Genomic DNA, 18846 nt, shown 5'->3' with positions numbered 1-18846 from the left:
ACTAAGTGCTATTGCCCTTCCCATTCTCAAAGAATGGCTGGGATTCAGAAATAAGCCTTAACTCAACTTGTATGCCACATGTAGCGGTGTCAATGAATTTTTCTAAACTGTGGTCGAACTGATTTTCAAATAATTTAAGGGTTTAATGTAGCAACAGCTGGCGAATTTTTAAAGTTGTTCGGCTTAGATTTCCACCCAAATTGGCCTGAGCGAACAAACACAGCAAGAGGTCCCGAAAAAACTCGTGGGAGTTATTTCTAGTTCCATAGAAATGCTTTCAAATAGTGGGTCGAATTGTTGCAGTGTATAGCACAAATTCCAGAAAATGTAGATGATAAGCCATATACTTTAAACTTCTTCTGAAGGGGAACCAAAGCACAGCTCCCATGGGCGCCAGCTCACCAACAGTACTAGGCAGCACTTCTCAATCCATTATGAAGCTGGCTGAGCACAGAAATAATGAGGCGTATAAAAACAACATATGCCAGAAGTAGCACTGTAAAGCACACTTTCACGCTGCTTGTGCCTGTAGAAAACCACGAGGCCAGTCTCAACAGTATTTGCCGGAGCTGAAATCTAATACATATTTTAATTGTGGCTGTTCAGAATATAAATTATGACGGTGGTTTAATTGTTATATGCCAGCGTTGGCCTTGTAAAATACATTTTTACATGAAATGCTAGATGCAAAATGTGATTTTTTTTTTAATGGTTCATCTAGTGAGATGCTGATTTTGAGGTATACTTTGCATATTTATTTGTGACAATATTTAATCTTGCTGCTTTCTAGCAGAGTTCCAGTCTGCTCCTGCTCCTGCTCGCATCGCGTGAGGGCGTGTTTGGTGTTTCCTCCGCATTTCCTGACCTGGGAAAAACAAGCTCAACTGCCCATAAAAACCCTACTTCCGCACGAGTTCCGGGCAGAGTTCCAGTCTGCTCCAGTCCGCGCCAGGACTGCGGGACGCTGGACGCTGACTGCTGAGGCTGGGGGCTGGACTTGGACCCACCCAAGACTCTGAGGACTTCCTGGCCCACGAGGTAATTTCTTCACCCCCGGCCCTTGGCCCTTTTTTTGAACTTGGTTTGAAGTTGGTTTGCTTCTCCTTGAGTGACTCTCCGTAAGCTGACAGCCTGTATTATTTCCAGCTAACGCTGTCTCCGTTGACGAACTTCCAAAACCGCCTTTTTGGGACTTGTACCAAGACCGCTCGAGATTCCTTTCCCTTCCCTACCCTCCCCACCTTTTCGTTACTTCTCCCACGCTCCGCTTTCATTTTGTTTCCAAAGTCTTTATCTAAGCCTTTACTTCTCCCACTCCTCCTGGTTTTTCTCTCCCCTTCCTTCCCTCCCCTTTTCTCCCCCTTCCTCTCTTTCCCTTGTTTCCCTATCTTATCCCCACTCCTGCTTTGGTACCAATGGAGGATGACTCGGAGCTTCGTTCATTAAAAAGTCACACACAAAAAAAAGGCGACTTGCGGGAAGGCAAGTTCACTACTGCCTTTGATTACACTTTCAAATCCATCTGTGCTGCAACTGTCACCGTCTACTTTGCCTGCAGTTTTTGAAGGCGCTAACTTGCAAGTAATGCCATCTACTTCATCTACTTCATCCCTCTCCGGCTCGGCCGGCCTCCCGGGGAATCCAGCGATCCTCGGCACTGTGCCACAGGGCATTCTACCCTGCACGACATCTATTGCTCGCTCAAAAGTGACACAGCCTTTACCATCTACTGTCTCGGGCTACGACTTTCCAGCCCTCTCGACACCCGCTGATCAGTTTGTAGAGGGGACCTCAGGCTCATTGCCCAACGCCATCCACCCCGTTTCCGCCTTGGCAAGGGTTCCGTCCTGTGCGGGGATCGAAGGATGCCCGCCAGATGACCTGAGGGTGGCGACCCAGGCAAATGGCCCTGTACGGCCCCCCCACCATCTGCCATCTGATGGCCTACCACTCTGCTCAGCCCAACGTTTGGCAAGTCCTCTTGAGCCATTGCTTCTGTCTGATGATCCGTCCACGACAAAGCCCGTGACTTCGTCCACCCTGGGCGACTTGCGGGCCCCCAACCTGCCTACAGCCACCCCTTGGATTGTTACTGCTATGTTGCACACAGCTCCGCAAGACTTAACTGTTAATCCCAATGAAGGGTGCTGAACACGAGATCATGTGCCATCATTTGCAGATGACCATCAGATTGATTCTAGTCACCCACCTCTGCCAATTTTGAACGTCCATGTATCTGGTACTTCTGAGGACACTCTAGATCACGACGCCGACAGTCTTTCTGGACTTTTTCCAAACACAAACTTAAAATCTAAATTACATCCTAATTGGAAAAAACGGGTCCACAAAAACAAAGGAAAGCTCCCTTTAACTGACCCCATCACAAAAGGCAGCAGCAAGAAACGGCCGATGGTATCCAACTCACAATTTCCGCAACCAGCTGGCAAAGGAAAGTACAGCAGACTGCCGAAGCTGATTGATACCACATTAGGACCCAAAAAAAGAGCCGCAGGAATTAAGAGTCTTCTTACCCCGGTGTTGTCAAATGCCTTATTCAAATTCTTCAAACACCAAGTTATAAGAAACCAAGCGAACGTTTTGGAACTGTCAGATGCAGAAATTTTGGAATCTCTGGAACCAATTCCTCCAGCTTCTAAATGTAGAAAAACAATTCCTGTCTCTGAGGCCAGCCTTCCCCCTGGGTTGCCAGTCGTAAAACATCCTGTGGATTCCCAGGGCATGGCTACGCCAACTGTCCCTACTTCAGCTTCAGATCTAGTTTCTACTACTCCAACTCACCCACCTGACTCGTGCCTAGGCCCAGGGTACAGTTCTCCTATAAGACCAGTGGTGATGTCTCCAACATTTTCACTCATCGAGGCCAGGACCATTCCCCTAACTCCATCTCCGCAGGCCAGGCAAACTCAAAACTGGGTATCAGACATTCTGGAGCTTTTACAACCCAAATCTTACCCGATCCATAAATGCTTGAGTACAGACCTCTGGACGAAGGCTCACCTAAATACACCTGCAGATGCCTTATCATCGCAAGAACAGGCAGCGAGACATCGCCATTCAATAGCTAATCCTGGACTGGTGGAGACAAGAGATACCATCGGGAAAACAACGAGGCTAAACGTCCCTCCCTCACCAGTCCACAAAGACCCTCCGAACGCCAGGAAAGACTTGACAACGATTATGTCGGCAATAACGATAGGCATGGCACCCTTTTGTAAACTCTATGAAACACTAAGTGATACTTCAAGAGATCATACGGCAATTTTAGCCAACATCCAAGCCAAACTTTCATTCTTGGAAGGATACATCTCAGCGACAGATCCAAAACATGACATCCTGGATACAAACAAGCCTGGGTCAGGCTCTAATCTCCCCACACCAGTTTTGTGCACCTGCTCCAGCAGATGCACCATTGCTGTTGTTTCTACATCGACACAGACCTCTGTGGTCACACATCATGATAAAATTGCTCCAATATATCAAAGCAAAGCAAAACCAGTGGCCTCTCTAACTGCGCCTACAGCTATAACTGCTGCTAAGCCAACAAAAAATATTAACCAGAACTCACAGATGACAAGGGAAAAAAGAACATTGAAACTGGCTAAAAAAGACTGTGTGGGACAAGACCAGGACGAGCTGTCAACTATCGAATCTGACCTCAGTGCTTTGGTATCTGCGCTCAATAAAGTGGCTCCAACTCCTGACGTGAGATCGCCTAAGACATTTGACATAACTGATCTAACTCAGTCTCCTGTGGTTGCTCACGCTGGATTGGACTTGAGTTCGACTTCTTCACCCTCTACACCTTTCCATCGAGTACAGCTTCCAAAAACCAAAAAGAACGAAGAATCTGCGACACCTACTATTGTCTCTTCTAGGTCAGCATCTAACTTGCAATCCCAGATGGGTCCTTCGGCCCTAAAGCATCCAGACACGGTTTTGCCACCAGCTCTAGGGACAAATCCATCTAAACATCCATCCAGGCACCCTGAACGGATTAACTCTTTCAGATCGCCGAGTCCTCGTCACTTAGGTATGACAAGTCAGAAAAACACCGAGAACGGGCCAATCCTAGAAGCCAAGATACTCGCCTGTTTAAAATAGAGCAAATCTCCTCTCACGACAAATACATGATTCTGAATCGAACAACGGTCTTGAAAATGACAGCGTCGATAACTGGTCTAAAAAAACTGAAATCTGAAGACTTTAAGTGGATTGAGCCCTATCACATGGACAAGAAGGCTAAAGCCATTCTACATATTTATGCAACTGCAATCCAAGATTTGCCCCGTCAAACAACAGACGAATTAAAGAGATCAGGGTTTCTTCTTACGGAAGTGAAATCCTTGACAGCAGAAAGCGATCCACATGCAAGGCGAGACCCACTTAAAAGACATGCTATTTCTCCGACACACCACCACGACGCTCGAAGAAAAGAACTTAAAGCCCACTTTAGTACGTCAAGCCACAGGAATCCAGATGATTATGGCCTAAACCACTATCAAGCTCAAACTGCGGTAACTACTCAAGGAGTAACACGGAGGTCAGACAAGTATCAACGTTCACTTAAAGCCTCCCTTTCATCTCCGCCCCGTACCCGACTCCGTTATGAAAACACCAGACAGAGTCCGAATAAACCTCCTCTACGCACCTACGCAAGGAGGAAACTGTTGAGAGAAAATTCGCCCTCTTTAAGATCTGAGGCCCACAACACCCACACTGAAAGTCGGTCTGAGAGGAGACCGGTCTCCGTAACAGACCCCACGAAAAAAGTCTTGTTTACAGACGCTCCATGGAACTGGATAAAGGGCGTCATGAGCTCAAACAGGTCTAAATAGCAGTCAACAACTGAAGCCTTGTCTCCACCTGTCCCGAAGACTTTATCTCTGGCTTCATGGAACACTAGGGGGCACGCCCACCTTACGCTAGACACCGTTCCTGACTTGGGCCAGTTTGACATCTTCTGTCTCCAAGAGACCTGGCTCCAAGAGAAACCCTCAATGGACGGTTATCAGATCTGCTGGGTCGCCCATCTTCAGGATTACTCATTGCCGTGCGATCCGGTATGGACCTAAAAATTACTAAGATCATCACAAGGTCCTATGGAGTGTTGGCCGTTCTCATCGACTGGAACTCGTCGGCGGTAAACAAGCACTCTCAGAGTAAGCTTTCTTCCACGCCACCTCTCGCCCTTATAACGTCCTATTGGAACCCGCAAAGAACGACGACATCCGATTTCTGTCAGAAGATGGAAGAAACTATTGACGCCATACTCACGGATTGGACCACCCCATTTTTAATCCTCTGTGGAGACCTTAATGCTAAGTGTTTAGACTCCTCACGTCCATCTCACAACTCTGCATGTCCCGCGCAATCCGAACTCAGAGGGACCGCCTGGATGAACTTAATGTCGAGCAGGAGGCTACATAATGCGGCATGGACCCTGGGAACCAATCCCCATATTGCGACCTGGGAAAGAGGGCAGTCACAGGCCACGCTCGATTACATTTTTACATCACAGGCCTTGATTCCAGAAATCTCCAACTTCAAAGTGGCCAGAACAATTGAGAGTGACCACAATATGCTAATTTTAGAATGGGCTTCTTCTACAATGGTACATGGCTGTTATGTGCCCGAGATTGAGACCAACCCGCAACAAACACGGCTCCGCCTTACTACATCTAATGTTAGAGCTCTAACTGCTCAGTACGCGTTCAACGCGGGGCACGCATCTAACTCTGATACAGTGTCAAGGCCAAATTACCTTCCCCTGCTGATCGAGCACCAGACACTGCAGCTAGCCAAAAAGCGTAAGCACGCTACCTATACGCATTAGTACAACAATGTAATAGCTGAAGAAAAAAAGGCCCTCAGAAAATCGAAACGTACTGCAAGGAAAGCAAACACGCAAGAAGCCTGGGATCAGTGGGCCAAGAACCTAAAATCTTACAAATCTTGGATTAGAGGTCGCAGAGCGGCACTCTATCAGCAAGACTCGGAGACTATGATGCGGGCTTTGACATAAAAAAACTCAGCTGACTTCTGGTCTTTGATCAACAAAACCAAAGCCACCACAGATTCCAGCATGAGCAATGCGGTCCCGGAAGCTGCGTGGGTCGACTTTTTTTCGGAACTTTTCGCCAGTCCAAGTACCATCAGTCACCCGAGGAAGAAGCTCGTACACGAACCTTGGATCGATCTTTCAGAGAAAGTGGACATCACCATTGCTATCTCTAAGGTAAAATCATCTAACGCCCCAGGCCCAGATGGTCTCTCAAACATGGACCTAAAAAAGAACATCACAGAATGGACCGAGTTCATCACCCTGCTCTCCGAGCATTGTAGAAGGTCTAGACAGATTCCCCTTTCGTGGACAAAAGCCATTGTGATACCCATCTTTAAAAAAGGGAGTCGGGACGAACCGGGCAACTATCGCCCCATAGCTTTGCTAGACATAATGGGAAAACTGTTTGCTTCTCTCTTGCTGGACCACTTCCATCGATGGGCAACTTCGGCCCCCTGCAGCGATCCCTTTCAGTTGGGCTTCAAGAAAAATGGTAGCACCTCTGTGAACATTTTCATACTTAACATCGTGAAATCCAAAATAAAAGAGGGCGCACCAACTGTCTACGCGGCATTTATTGACCTTTCCCAGGCATTTGATAAGGTGGACAGATTACTCTTGTGGAGAAAAGTGGCTGAATGGAATTGCCCGAACAAGATTCTGAATCCCATAATTGCCCTCCACACTAAAACCACGCTTACTGTCCGTCTTAACAAGCAAGGGACGCTTTCTAGGGTAATCCAAGTCAATCGAGGAGTGAAGCAAGGCTGCCCGCTGGCTCCCGCCTTGTTTGTGGCATTTTTGGGAGACTTCAAGGATTCAGAAGTCACAGTCCGATGCTTCCCGCCGAAACTTGGCACCACAAGACTGTCCAGACTTTTGTACGCTGATGACATGATTTTGTTCGATCAGACCCCAATTGGCTTACAGCGCCAGCTTGATAATTTAGCAAACTATATGGCCTCCAACAACTTATCCATAAATAAGTCAAAGACCAAAATCATGATCCTCTCAAAATAAAATCTACCCCAGAAACACAGCAATCACTGGCCAGTGAATGGCAAAAGAATTGAGGTGGTGTCAAACTTTAAATATCTTGGCGTAGTTTTGGATGGGACTACACGTAATTCAGCGATGCAACTTCACTTGTGGTCCAAAGCCAAAAGCTTAACCTCCCAACTCAAATTGGTCGACAGTAAGTTCGGCAAATTTTCCCTGCTGCCGGCCATCAACTTTTATAAGGGCAAAATGGTGCCGGCACTCACCTACGGGATGGACGCTATGATTAACATGCCTAACTCGCTTTGGTTGAAACTCGAGGGTTACATGTGGAAAACCATCCTCGGACTCCCCAACGCGATTCCAATCGCATCTGTGAGAAGAGAACTGGGGCTTCTTTCTTTGAGCGCAACCGTCAGTGTGGCTGCTCTGGCGTTATTTAGGAAGACTCTCCTGAAAGATAATCTTCCTATTTTTGAGATAATCGGCCAAGAGTTGGCATCATCGAACTGTTCTGCTCTCCTGAGCTGGTCAGAAAAGCAAGTGGCCAAACTTCAAGACCTAGCATGCACAACAGACGATCTCATCACGAACCCTCAAAAAGTAAATGGGAAGCTGAAGAACCAAGACTGGATTAATACTATTGAACAAGCGGCATCATGCAAACTACTGAATCGCCTTCCTCCCACATATAATAGGCTCAAAACGCCGCTAGCCTATTGTACGAAACTTCCGAACAAAAAATTAAGGAGCACGTTTTTAAGGGCCCGGCTGAACCTTTTGCACACCAGAGAAATTTTAGGGATAAGAAACCTTTCTGCTTCCAAAACATGTAGACTGTGTAAAAATCTTGACTCTATTGAGTCAGTACGCCACTTACTTCTAAGCTGCCCTTCACTTTGCTTAGAACGCTCTGCGTTTTTGCTACCTCTATGGGCGGACTCAGTCCTGATTGAAGAAGAAACTTGGTGGCTCCGTCTTATATCAGGGGAAAAAACTCGATGGTCTGTAGCCACGGCTAAAATACTTGAAGCTGCATTTTGTAAAATTGGTGCTGCAGAACCTGTTTCTATGACAGTGGCTGATTTATCATAACAGACCCTTGCTGAAGGATTGGTCAAGCGAACGACTCGCCCCAACTGGCAGGTTTTCATCTCGACTTGTTCGCGATCCCTGGGCCTACTTCGGCTCGCCACATCTAAAATAACATGGCGGCCAACCGTCTACTGTACCTGTTACTTTCGAATAAGTTCTGATTGTCTTAAAAGTAAAGAGGGCTCGGGTACAAGACTGTACTTCCTTTCTTTTGTCTCTTCTTCTTGTAAAAATCATTTTTCTGTGATTATGTACAAGTAATAAAAAAAATTTAAAAAAAATAAAGTAAATGTTTGCTATCTTTATACTTTATATGTATAACGATATTTTATACTCGTTGCACTGTGAACGTTTGGAATACAAATCAGAACACAATAAAAAATATGTTAACATCTTCAAGCTGCTTCTTATCTCATTCCTGACCCATGTTCTCTGTGTGCCACGTCTACCCATGTGCCCTTTCTGTTCCCACTATTGCCCCAATTTACTCTTCCGTGTTGAGTTGTTTCCTATTTTGCCCTTAATTCCAAGTTCTATCTCAATGTGCCTGTCATTGTTGAAGTCTGCCCAAGTATGCCATTCAGTGCCCAGTTATGCCCTATTTTAACCCCCAATGGCCAGTCCAGACCCAAATTGCCTTTCTGTGCCAGGTTATGCCCCCACGTGGCACTCAGTGTCTATTTCTGCCACATTTGCGCTGCATCGACAGGATCTTCAACATTTGTGACATCAGTGCCGAGTTCTGCCCCACTTGTGCTCCTTATTGCCAGTGCATGCCTCTTCTGGCCTCCCGTGCCAACATCTTCCCCAATTCACCCCTGTCTTCCAGCTTCAGCACCAGCCTCTGCAGTCACTGCCTATATTTGCCACCACCCTGCCCATATCAAATATTCCCTTGGTGGATTGACCCCTCATCCACTCACACACACAGGCATCCACACATAGACACACAAGCATGCATGGATGCAAACACAATTTTCTTTGAAATCATGTACCTTTCGGTGTAGCCCCTTGCACTGCCGCTTCTAACGCCTGCAGATGTGCTCCGGAAGTAGAAAGCAACTTCCCTCCCTGCGACCCATCCAGATGGGTCCCATAAAAGGCTACACAAGCTCAGATGTGTGGCTCCGACCCGCACTTACATGTGCACGCTGGTGTTGCACATCTGGTGCCCTGCATGGCTTCCCAGGGCTGGGTATCCTAAGTGGCACCTAGTGCCTGCAGGGACATTGGCCCTGCTCGCCAGTATGCTGAACTGTGCCCTAGCTCACATCCAGGACTCCAGAGGAAGCTCTTGCTGCAGGCAAGTGGCACGTCACGCAGAGCATTCCCTTGTCATGCTCATTGACAGGCAATCAGGGGTGTTGCTAGGTCTGGAAAAGATCCGGGGCTGCGCTGATGTCGGGACTGCCGGGCCTCGGGGCGAGCCTTGTGGTGTAGCCCCTGAGCTTCTATCTGGGGCTACAACCAAAAGACCCGGAGCTGTAGCCCCCTCTACCCCCCAAGCAATGCCACTGCAGGCAGTGCTCAGCATGATGCAGTGGTGGCCTGTGCCTAACAGAGGTGCACCACCCAGTGGCAGCTATGCATGGTCTGCGGCACGTTTCACGCACAGGTATCACTATGCACGTGGGAGAAGCACTTGCTAAGGAAAAGACAGAACTTCTAGTAACCTAATAATTGAGACATCTGTTCACTTTGCCCTCAATACTGCAGCTTTGCTATTTCATAACGCTCTACCTAAAGAAGGTTTTACCATCCCCCAACTTCACAGCACTCTAAAAATATATAGGACCCAAGGATGTAAGCATGAGGTGCTTAACTCCTAGAGACGATTGACAGGCGCTAGTGACCTCAGCGCCAGACAGTGCCCCTTTTAATTGACTGCTGCTCATGCCAGAAATGATGCAGAAAAGACCGGCATGCTTTGCAATCAGCAAAGTCAGAAGAAGTGGGGGGATCGCACCATTCGTCCAGGAATGGCACTGACTAACGTATAGATTTGCGAAGACCTCCGAATAATCCAATATTAAAACTACCATTAGCACCCTGGGCGGCAGCGCTAGCCAATCAGGGAGCTTGGAACTTGGGCTTTCTTCTCTGGTAGAAGCCCACATTCTAAGCGCCCCCACTGTTGCCACCCCTAATCCTGTGCATCCCATGCCCCACCCCTGCTCTCCCATGCTGCCTTCAGAACCCGCGAGTAACCACAGGTGTCATAAAGAAAAAGGAAAAAATGTACCTTTCCGCAGTACGGTGCTGACGCAGCTGGCACAGAAGTCTGCTTTCTGTTTGGTTATGTCATCGTAATCCAATAAGGTGCATTTTTACTTTTTAAAATGTTTTCCTAGCCATTAGTACCAGTGTGTGGTTACTCGTGGGTGCTGATGGAGATAGGACCCTTAGCGTTAGGACGACCCTGTCGGTAACTGCACCGCTGCCAGTGCTAAGGGACCTTAGGCTTCCTCTGGCCCTTAGGGCAGCAGGCCATTACCGACACAGTCAGCCCGGTGCCTCGGGTCATATCGCCGCCATTTTAAAACATTGCCTATGTGTAGGACTAATAAGTACTATATGTGTGTGAATTAAAGGCACCCAGGAAACTCTAGATGGAGTGCCCGTTTACTATTGATATATGATTGATTACTGGTAAATCAGTAACTTGCTTGCAGAGCTAGTGACTGGAGAGCTGATTTGGATAGAATCAGCATTATAAACTCAACTTAAAACCCCGATAACGAATGTGTAAGATTAGGGCTTTAAGTGGGCCGGAGCTAGTCGGGGAAGATCCCTGGCAGTTTCTATAGACTACTTTTGAACTGAGGCTGTGCCAGGGCTCATTTACTACCAATTGGTATTGAACGTAGTTTTCATCACAGTCTTCTAGTGCCATCATGTGGCTCAAGTGAGAAGTGCAATTTGACTTTCTTTTTTCTGTCTAGCCCACAATGGCTAATTGGTCTGTAGCAGACACAGCCGGATTCTCTGTGGTGTAATGGTGGGGGCCATTGACACGTCAGAGTTAAACCCCCTCCTCCTGTCACACTGCGCCAGCTGCAAGGGGCAGCATATACATTTGCCTGTAGTCTGTCAGCAAGCTGCATGGCAGCAGGTGGGAATTTCACTCTGGCATGCTAATGCCCCCCGCGCCTCCCCCCCCCCCCCACAGCCAGGAGGATTCTGCTTTGTCTGCTACAGGCATCAATTCATTTGTTTACTTTGTAATGTAGTCAATTGTGACGCCCCATGAATGGAGACGTTGCAATACCGTGTTATCAAGACAATCAGTGCACATTTTTCTTAAGTTAAAAACACAGATTCTTCTGAGTTAGCACTAACTCTGAAGATCCTGCTTTTTGAACTTATAAAAAACAATCTCACTATTTGTCTTGATAACTTGGTATTCCAACTTGCCTAAAAATAAGACTACTTTACAGTAGACTAATTGGCAAGTAAAGCACTTTTCTTAAACTGAAACCATCCCGTGACTTATTTCGTTCACTGTGTTTTTTGTTTTTCGCGGGAAGGCATCTTGCCCTCACACCATGCACAGCGATGAGATGTGTGGCGGTTCCTGGCACCTTGTGTTGGTCAATTTAAGAGGCTCGACGATTCCTGGCTTTTAGGATTCGACCACAGACTGGATGCGAAGAAGACCACTTGGGACCATGCCGAGTAGACAAAATAAGCTGCCTGGGGCCCCACTCCTTAAAAGGCTATGTGGTAATTGGGCCAGGTGGCCTTGCCTAAGTCGACGGCCTCCTCAGTAGGCCGTGCCCACCACTTTGGCTACATCTTCTTCTTGTCAGTGCCTCCCTCGATTTGTCATCCCAATTAATGGAGGACATGAGATGACATGGTATCGTGCTTGTTTCCAGTGCTCTCCCCCACCCCAGGGGAAACCTGCACTGCAATGGGTTAATTTATTTATTCTTCTCTTGTATCCCTTTCTTGGCTGTTGTTTCGCTTTTTATTTATTTTTTTATTTATTGTTCTATGGTTATAAAATAACCTTTAACAACCTTCAATTAGAACAAATCATCTTAATTACATAGCATAACAATTCATTTTACCGATCGATGTGAACAAAGCCAACAAAATTCATAACATTTAACCAGGATCCTAAATATAAAAAATAAAAAATAAAAATCACAATCCAATTGAAAGCAAACTATTTACATTGGTGCCAAAATCTCTTTAAAGAAGTGTATTGCTGCCGTCTGCCAATGGTTAGTACCTTGAGAGCCCATAACTCGCTGCCAAACCACGCCCACTCCTCTAATGGATGATTGTCTGACCAAATGGTCGAAACAGTGATGGCATCTGTCATCTAGAGCCCCACAGTGCAGCAGCAGATGCTGCAATGACCCTCGACCTGCTCAGAGCAGTAGCGGCGGGACCTTGACTCCCACAAGATCGCAGCTTTAGCGCCCTTGATTACTTTTGTTGGTAATGTCATGGTTTATAACACGGCACATGCCAGTTAGGGAACTCCTTCCCCTACAATGAAAGTGGCGCACTTAAAAACGCTGTTAATTTTTAATATACTACAGAGTCTTTTGAGTAGGTCTCCAACCCATCTCCCACCCAACCTCCACAAACACCTCATGTCACAATGGACTAGGAACCAGGCCGGTGAGTATCACTAAAATATTTATCAATTTATTATTTAATGAAAAAGGAAAATCAAACAATTTCACAGCCACCAATTTTGGGGCAACACTAATGCAATGATCTGTGCAGAACAATTAGGTTAAGATATCCTATTCCAATATAGTTCTATAATGGCCGAACAGAAAAAAAAGAACAATTTCTACCAATTGATAGCACCAACGATTTAGTACTCCCCCCTGCAACACTCACCCCCAAACATCAGCTAAACTTGATTCCTTTGAATGGAAGGCGGTGGCAAGGAGTATGAATAGGTAGAGAAAATAAATTGGATTTGGGGTAAAGCCTAGCACCACGAGATGGGAAGCCAGCAAAGAAAGTGAAAACCTGTTTTTGGAGAAAAATGGCAGAATCAGATTTTGATTATTACTCATGACTTCTAGGGGACAGAATGAAAGGAAATTCGGATTGCTTACACTTTAGCATATTTGAGGAAGTTTATAGAATACTAATCAGCACACCAGGGCAAAAATAGATAAGTGCGAAAATCGGTTTTGGGAGAAAGCAAATGCAAAAGGGAAAATACAGTGGCAAATGGAAATTCGTTTACACTGGATTTACTATGAGAGGCAGCTCAGGGAAGGGGTTTAGCTTACAATACGGAAATCGGTTTTCAATGACAAGTCCAAAGGCACAAAATAGGTAGACTTCTCGGCAAAAGGGATTGCTCACAATGGAACAACTGTTTGGGGTTTAATAAGACAGATGCAAATAGGAATTTGTTTGGTAATGCACACAATACACGGACAGATTTGTTTTTAAGTTACAAGGAGATTAATTCTTTTGAGGCAACACCTTAATGACTATAATAGTTAAATACAACACCAGGAACAAGATGGTTGATTTCGAACTTCAACAATCTTGAACCGTGAATTTCAATGGGGCAATGAATTGATTTACTTTTTTTTTTTTTAAAAAAAACTAGGCATTTACAGAGACAACTCAGATGTTTTCCAAAGGAGATCTGCTAACATACACAGAGTAGTAATAGATTCTTCTATGGGAAGGTGACTGAATTACACTGGCAATTTTGGGGGTTTTCAAATGGGTTTTCAATGGGAGTTTAATGGGGGTTTCAATGGGAGAAATATTGGATGCAATGCTACAAAAATGAAGGGTTTATGCAATTTAGGACTGGGGTTAATGCTACTCACAAAGCAAGCCTTGATTTGGGATTCAGGAAAGCCATCTGTATCTCAGGACACTCTGGACAGCTAGGGCAAGGGGTCTTGTCACTGCACTCTCAAAGATGGTAAGGTTCAGCTGCCTACTCTCTGTCCTCCTTCTCCTGTCTCCCTGGATTTTGGTTTCTCTCCCTCTGTCCTAGTAGAGTCCCCCTTATATAGCACAAATGACATCACTAACTTTACAATATAGGGCGAGTACCCTGTAATTATCCCTGCAGCTTGGATAAGACAGTTTACCATTCCTCTCTCCACCCCCTGGCATGATTGGTTCAGGGGAGGAGAGCAGCATCTGTCTGTTTGCATTTATTACAATTCTTTGTTCTCATTACTACTTTTTGGCACAAACTAATTATATCTCATAATTTCATTATTCTACTAGCCCCTGCCATATGAATTAGATATGAGGTTTTAGTTGGCCATAGGGAATTAAGTAAACCGATCGCCAACTCTGTAAGAGATAGCATGGCCCTTTGGTACATTTTTGTCATTTTGATAAAATGTACAATAGGTATGACTCTGCAAATGATCAAGCATGTTCCTAATTTAATTTTCCATCTTTTCACCAACTGTCACATTTGTCCCAGTTTTAGATCAGCCAGAAACTATTCTTAAATGACCCTTTCAGTCCCCAAACTGCTAGGAAAATGCAATGAATACCTTTAAAACTGCCTGGAAATTACATGAAAAAATATCATAAAATGAAATTAATTCTCATTCTGAGTGCTGCAAAAAAATGCCTAAAATGAAATCAACCCTTTAATGTCAATTGGGAGTGTTATTCCCCCCTTGTGGGGGGGCCGTTTCATCCCCCCACAGCCATTTTACTTCCTCTGGGCTCAGCCGATGACCAGAGATTTGTATTAGTCCCTTTGAACGTTGCAGTTTGCTCTTTGAGGTGGGTGCAGGAAGGGCTCACACCTCCTGCACAAGCCTTAGCCACACTTTGCCTTCTTTGAAATCTCTGGGTTCCTGCCTTCATGTCTGGCAGAGGAGGGAATTATGATGCCCTCAGCAGCATCACATTTTATTGCAGGATGTTTCACTGGTAGATGCGACTTCCAGTTGGAAGCAGGGCTTTTATTTGTGAAGTTTCCTGCCTCAGCCCGAACTGTTTTTTTCTATAGTAAGTGCCTCTTCAAAGGGGACTGGAGTCTTGTGGGTTGGAACATAATGTACCATTGCTTAGCCCAACCCCGCCCTAATTATATTTCCCTGACATTTTCTGCGTGAGCAGTGCTATCCTCCCACTGTGGCTTTTTAAAGCCGTTTTTCTTTTTACACGTGTGCAGCTTTTTGCTTCTAATGATTAAAATCCTGTCTTGCAGGTCACAGGATTCTTTGATTTCTCCTTTTTGAGCAAGTTTGCATTTTCTGTTGGTCCATTGATAATGAGGGGTAGGCCCCCGTCACATGGTTCTTTAATTTGACGTGAAAAAAAGAAAAAGCCAATCCATTTTTCGTTTGTAGTGTTTAATCTCATTCACTGGCTTAGGGAACACAACATCTGACCTTACATCACATGCAACCTCCTGGCATTCATGGTATATATGTTTCCACCACTGCATTTATTGTATATATGTGTTTTACAGTAATTCTCTGCATTTATTGTATTTATGTGTCCTACAGCAGTGCATACTACCTCTGTTTAACTTTCGTTCTGCCTGTTGATCATGCATACAGCATTGTAACCATAGCTGTACTTTAATCCTGCGTACCAATGTAACATAAGCTTAACAACCCTCTTTATGCCTTCGCGCCCTAATACCCTCGGGTCTGGTGCACAATATAAATAATAAAAACAAACAAACAACACAAACAAACATACAAGCTGCTGTTCAAGTGAAAGGGAATGCAAAAGCCATTTCTGGTTGTAGTGTTTGAAATTCTTGACCCTCATGTGAATGAAAAGTACATTGAGGCCATTTTTGGATGCAGTGCATGACTTCTTGTCATTCAGTTGAAATAAAAGCAAAGCAGGGCCGTTTTTGCTTATAGTGTTCCAACGCTTGCCACTCATGTGAAATAAAAGCAAAGCAGGGCGTTTTTGATTATAGTGTTCCAATGCTTGCCACTCATGTGAAATAAAAGCAAAGCAGGCTGTTTTTGCTTATAGTGTTCCAATTCTTGCCACTCATGTGAAATAAAAGCAAAGCAGGGCCGTTTTTGGTAGCAATGTTTAAATGTGGCTTTTCAGATTAAATGGATTTCTCTTTAGGGCCTTTAAATGTACCCCACAGTAATAAATTGAGTCTCAGCCTCATAGGCGTTCTGTGCCATAGCGGGCTGAGGGATTTGTATATATAGATAGGTGGCAAACCGACAGGCCTGACATCTATGAGCATATCTTTAAATGCTTGTATGATCTTACTTTTCCAATTGCCAGGATCCAGTCTCTTTCTTTTAATTTTGTCCTAGATTTCAAGGAGGAGTTCCGGAACATGTCCATTGAGAGGCCACTCTCCTCCAAAACTTGGTAACATTCCTGTTCCCATTTATTGAAGCAGGGCCAGGTTTTGGAGTCTAGGAGCAACCTATCTATTTCCCACCAAATAGAACCCTGCTCAGCACACAAGATGTTTTTCAATACTGCAAGATTTTTGGACAGAAGATGATACTTGATAGAGGGAAGGCTTGGTTCCTAGAGTATAACTGCCGCAGGGACACTGTTTGGATGCAGCAGGACCTTCCTCCAGAAGGTGCCCTGAAGCTTCTCCCAGCACGTTACTACTGGAAGTCCCTGGTTTTGACCACCATATAGCAGGGAGTGGACAACATTCGATTTGTTAGTGAAAAATACCCACTTATTTTGGTTTGTTGCAGCTGCCTGGGACGCCAACATTTTTACCTTTGAGGTTAAATTACTTTGCAGTTCTGCATTGTTCTGCAGTGTCTGCAATCTAGTGCCCAGATAGACAAAATTCAGGACATTTTCCAAGGCCTCCCTATTAAGACACCAGCAGAATTTTCTGTATTTTTGTCTCATGCCTGGTCGAAGAACCAAAACCTTTCATTTCTTCAAATTGATGGTTAATTTGTTTAGACTTGCATATGCTGCCAATTGGTTCACTTGTCCAGGCCTGACAGTGCACATCTGCTGCCTCAGGAACTAGACATATTCGCCTAGAATCACACCTGCTCTCAGAGGCACGATTGACCTGGAAGTGTGTGAAAGTATGTTTTGCTTTACAAACCATAGGCTACACTTATGGGATGAAGAGTGGGTGTTTCCTGACCCTACCCTTTGTTATGTGGTGTGTCAGGGGTGACCTGTTGCCTGAGCCTGCCCGCAGTTATGTGGTGTGTCAGGGGTGATCTGTTGCCTGAGCCTGCCCGCTGTTATGTGGTGTGTCAGGGGTGATCTGTTGCCTGAGCCTGCCCGCTGTTATGTGGTGTGTCAGGGGTGATCTGTTGCCTGAGCTTGCCCGCTGTTACTAAGTGTGTCAGGGGTGATCTGTTGCCTGAGCCTGCCCGCTGTTATGTGGTGTGTCAGGGGTGATCTGTTGCCTGAGCCTGCCCGCTGTTACTTAGTGTGTCAGGGGTGATCTGTTGCCTGAGCCTGCCCGCTGTTATGTGGTGTGTCAGGGGTGATCTGTTGCCTGAGCTTGCCCGCTGTTACTTAGTGTGTCAGGGGTGATCTGTTGCCTGAGCCTGCCCGCTGTTAGTGGTGTGTCAGGGGTGATCTGTTGCCTGAGCTTGCCCGCTGTTATGTGGTGTGTCAGGGGTGATCTGTTGCCTGAGCCTGCCCGCTGTTACTTAGTGTGTCAGGGGTGATCTGTTGCCTGAGCCTGCCCGCTGTTATGTGGTGTGTCAGGGGTGATCTGTTGCCTGAGCCTGCCCGCTGTTATGTGGTGTGTCAGGGGTGATCTGTTGCCTGAGCCTGCCCGCTGTTACTTAGTGTGTCAGGGGTGATCTGTTGCCTGAGCCTGCCCGCTGTTACTTAGTGTGTCAGGGGTGATCTGTTGCCTGAGCTTGCCCGCTGTTACTTAGTGTGTCAGGGGTGATCTGTTGCCTGAGCCTGCCCGCTGTTAGTGGTGTGTCAGGGGTGATCTGTTGCCTGAGCTTGCCCGCTGTTATGTGGTGTGTCAGGGGTGATCTGTTGCCTGAGCCTGCCCGCTGTTACTTAGTGTGTCAGGGGTGATCTGTTGCCTGAGCCTGCCCGCTGTTATGTGGTGTGTCAGGGGTGATCTGTTGCCTGAGCCTGCCCGCTGTTACTTAGTGTGTCAGGGGTGATCTGTTGCCTGAGCCTGCCCGCTGTTATGTGGTGTGTCAGGGGTGATCTGTTGCCTGAGCCTGCCCGCTGTTACTTAGTGTGTCAGGGGTGATCTGCTGCCTGAGCTTGCCCGCTGTTACTTAGTGTGTCAGGGGTGATCTGTTGCCTGAGCCTGCCCGCTGTTATGTGGTGTGTCAGGGGTGATCTGTTGCCTGAGCCTGCCCGCTGTTATGTGGTGTGTCAGGGGTGATCTGTTGCCTGAGCCTGCCCGCTGTTACTTAGTGTGTCAGGGGTGATCTGTTGCCTGAGCCTGCCCGCTGTTACTTAGTGTGTCAGGGGTGATCTGTTGCCTGAGCCTGCCCGCTGTTACTTAGTGTGTCAGGGGTGATCTGTTGCCTGAGCTTGCCCGCTGTTACTTAGTGTGTCAGGGGTGATCTGCTGCCTGAGCTTGCCCGCTGTTACTTAGTGTGTCAGGGGTGATCTGTTGCCTGAGCCTGCCCGCTGTTACTTAGTGTGTCAGGGGTGATCTGCTGCCTGAGCCTGCCCGCTGTTACTTAGTGTGTCAGGGCTGATCTGTTGCCTGAGCCTGCCCGCTGTTATGT

The sequence above is a fragment of the Ambystoma mexicanum genome, chromosome 9 (assembly GCF_040938575.1).
Source record: "Ambystoma mexicanum isolate Mex_15411 chromosome 9, UKY_AmexF1_1, whole genome shotgun sequence".
In the NCBI taxonomy this organism is placed as follows: domain Eukaryota; kingdom Metazoa; phylum Chordata; class Amphibia; order Caudata; family Ambystomatidae; genus Ambystoma; species Ambystoma mexicanum.
This window is presented reverse-complemented; position numbering follows the sequence as displayed.